The following is a 3,955-nucleotide window of genomic DNA, read 5'->3' as shown; positions in this document are numbered from 1 at the left end:
ACCTTTTGATTATGACTGCTAATGAGAATACTGTTTCTCAGTATTTCTTTACCTAATCTTTCTAAAATTAATTTCAGCATGAAGACAAAGTAAAACATTAAAAAATTCAATTTTATCTTATTATTAAACATAAATATACATATCAAAATCTAATTATTTTTGAGACTCACAAAGACAGACTTTTACACAAAAGTGGTTTTTATTTTCTGATATCTGTATTTAGTTGTGGTCAACTATAAATTGTTCTCTCAAGAACATGATAATTGGATTTCTTCTTTCCTTCCTTCCTTCCCTCCCTCCGTTCTTTTTCTTTCTTTCTTTCTTTCTTTCTTTCTCTTTCTTTCTTTCTTTCTTTCTTTCTTTCTGTGGGACACTTCACAAATTTGTGTGTCATCCTTGTGCAGGGGGCCATGCTAATCTCTGCAGTTTAAATTTTAGTATATGTGTTGCTGAAGCAAACACTGATCACTGGATTTCTTAAGTGCTATATAAAAGAACATTTTTCCTCAGCTTAAAATGGAATATTGAAATATATATGAATAAATACCTAAATGTGCTAAGCACTAGGAAAAAGTTATGCAACATTGGGTATAGCCATGAGATAGAATTTTCACCAAAAATGTGACAAATATTTACAATTTGATAACATACAGCCCTACCCTATATACCCTACAAGGACTAAGTGCAACACAGTGTTGTTGTTTTGTTTTGTTTTTTAATTTTATTTTATTATGTTATGTTAGTCACCATACATTACATCATTAGTTTTTGATGTAGTGTTCTGTGATTCATTGTTTGCGTATAACACCCAGTGCTCCATTCAATACGTGCCCTCTTTAATACCCATCACCAGGCTAACCCATCCCCCCCTCCCCCCCCCAGAGCCCTCAGTTTGTTTCTCAGAGTCCATAGTCTCTCATGGTTCGTTCTCCCCCTCCGATTTCCCCCCCTTCCTTTTTCCGAGGGAGACAAACCATAAGAGACTCTTAGTCTCAGGAAACAAACTGAGGGTTGCTGGAGTGGTGGGGGGTGGGAGGGATGGGGTGGCCGAGTGATGGACATTGGGGAGGGTAATGTGCTATGGTGAGTGCTGTGAATTGTATAAGACTGATGAATCACAGACCTGTACCTCTGAAACAAATAATACATTATATGTTTAAAAAAAAAAAAGATAATAGGAAGAGAAAATACAACAGTTTTTACAGCTATATCCTGACCTACCAACTCCACATTTGTAAATTCATACTAAAAACTACAAAGAGATATGCAATGATTTGGCTCTAAGAATATATATAACATTCTTGGGCGCCTGGGTGGCTCAGTCATTAAGCGTCTGCCTTCGGCTCAGGTCATGATCCCAGGATCCTGGGATCGAGCCCTACATCGGGCTCCCTGCTCAGCAGGAAGCCTGCTTCTCCCTCCCCCACTCCCCCTGCTTATGTTCCCTCTCTCGCTGTGTCTCTCTCTGTCAAATAAATAAATAAAATCTTAAAAAAAAAAAAGAATATATGTAACATTCTTGCTTATAGTATCAAAAACTTGGGAAAAACTTATTTACTTATATAGATTAGTAAAATTAATGTTGGGAGTCTCTATCAACATTCTTTTCAGCCCTTAAGAATATTATAGATGAATATTTATTGACATTAGAAAATAATTTATTGTTCATTTCTTAAGAATAGGTTATAAGAAAGTATATAAAGTTTAAATTTTTATAAAATAAAATTACATGTATCTATATACATAAGATGTAATTCTAAGGCTAGACACTAAAAGAGTAACATGGTTTATCTTTGGGTAGTGGATACTATGGGTTGTTTTTAAAAATTTTGTCTTGACTTTTCTTTATTTTTCACTTTTATTTTTAACGTTAATGAAGGTCGTAGTAGAAAAATAGCTAAGGTGCAGATTACCAAGGTTAATACTCTGCGAAGGACCTAAAATTTTATTCTGGATGTAACAAAAATATTCCAGGTTTTTAAAGAAGGGAAGCAAAATGCTCAGATGAATAGCTGGGAAGATATCCAACAGTTGGTATCAAAGTTTCTCTAATCTGAGAAACTGTTTTTTTTTTTATATATATATAAATAAAGATTTAGATAACTATTTCAAAATGGCAGATAAAGTCCTGAAAATAGGCCTGAAAAAGGATAGGTAAACAAGGTAGAAGCAAAACCACTCCACATAAGAAATGATCAGGAAGGTAAAGGTGAGGGATATCAGAGAAGACAGGAGGCACAGTGAGACTAGAGGAGAGAGAGAGAAAACAAGAAATATTAGAGAATATGGTGGAAGGCCAGGATTGCATAAAATCATGTCTGGTGAGAAGTTCCAGTGGTGGGGAGGCTGAAGTAATTTTTAGCACAGAAATACCAAACACTGCATTCTTAGTTGGTTCCAATGCTGTGACATAAACCTGCTCCTTCACCTACACCTTCAGTAAAGTCTAAGTTCACACAGGTCAGGATGGAGGTGTTTAAAGAATCAAGTGTTGGAGCCATAAAGGCCGGTCAGTGAGTGTTATTCAGAGAGACCTGAATCAATGCTCCATTTTTCAATTTCTATGGAAACTCGGGCAAATGTCTTAATGAGATGCTGTTTTCTGAGTTAACATTTGATAACTGCTCTACAAAAATGTCAGCAAATATTATTTATTGACTGCTAACCATGTGCCAAGAAGTATTCTAAGGGGTATTACAGGTATTTCTTCACTTAATCTTCAAGATAACCCCGCGTAAAGGTATAATCTATTTTATTTATACCCTCAGTGTGCCTCAGGTGAGAAAATGAAGGCACACTGGGGTTAAATGACTTATTTGAGGTCACGGAGCTTGACAGTGAAGAAGCTGGAATTTAAACCAGTTATTCAAGTTCCAGAGCATGTACTTTCATCCACCCATGTTCTACTGCTCCTTGGAGGCTGGTCACAAGGTAGAGAGGACTAAGTAAGATGACGTATGTGAATGCCAAGCACTGTGACTACGACAGATAAAGATGCTCAGCAAATTTTATTTATATTTCTTTTCTCTTGAATCCACTCTGTATTTATACTTGTTCATAAGAAGTCAAAGGGTTTCTGTCAAATGTCTTTAAGCTTATAGACAGTATTATTTTTTCTATTTTCCTGACCAAGAAATAAAAAGAATTCCATGAAACAAGGAAAAAGGAGATTAGATACATCTTACTCCCTTCAAACAAACTCTATTTTCTTTTCTGTTCTGTTTTAGGATTTTATTTAAAATGGAGTCCATTGAGTTTTAATTCATATATCTGTCTATAGCCCATTGAGTTTTAATTCATATATTTATCGAAGTAGAGTAACATACCTTACTTCATTTGCTCCCCATGGCAAGATCAATAAGATACATTTTTCACTTGATTTCTGTAAATGGGGAAACTGAGACTCAGTGAAGTAAATGCCTTCATCAAGGCCATGTGTGTGGCAAGGCAAGGAATTGTAGTAAAAGTTGGGATATCTGGTTCGAGTCTAGGGCTTAACTGTCAGGATCAACACTTTTTTAACAATTGTCATGGCCAACTAAATATATGTATATATATGGAGAGAGAGAAAGAGAGATGGAGACAAAATACAGTATGCAAACAAAACTTTTGTTCTAGATATGCAATATATGTGTACAAAAAATCAGGCAAATTTTCTAAGTGTAACACAGTATGAATCAAAAATAAAATATTTTTAGACCATTTTTATCCAGTTACCGGGTGTCCAGTTATTGACGACATTGCTTCCATTCATTAGGGTAAATAATTAAGAAAGACTGCATTTAGAATTTCCCACATAAAATAATTACTATAGATAAAGTAACTGAATCTTAAAGCAGAAAGAAAACAAAAGCTGTAGAAATAAAAAAAAATCAAAGGCCTAGACAATCTATTAAATTAAACGATAGCAATTTTTTTCTCCTAACCACTAACAGTTCTGTTGAGCTGAAATCTG

General features: G+C 34.8%; 1 non-coding gene across 1 annotated transcript; it reads right to left on the bottom strand.

The window, feature by feature from the left end:
• Positions 1–359: 359 nt before the first annotated feature.
• Positions 360–462, bottom strand: LOC123324447. The gene has a single exon (XR_006539818.1). It is a non-coding gene; the product is annotated as a U6 spliceosomal RNA (small nuclear RNA).
• Positions 463–3,955: the final 3,493 nt, after the last annotated feature.

This window comes from Neomonachus schauinslandi, chromosome 3, assembly GCF_002201575.2.
Source record: "Neomonachus schauinslandi chromosome 3, ASM220157v2, whole genome shotgun sequence".
In the NCBI taxonomy this organism is placed as follows: domain Eukaryota; kingdom Metazoa; phylum Chordata; class Mammalia; order Carnivora; family Phocidae; genus Neomonachus; species Neomonachus schauinslandi.
The sequence above is the reverse complement of the archived record's forward strand: the minus strand, read 5'-3'. Positions and strand labels throughout refer to the sequence as shown.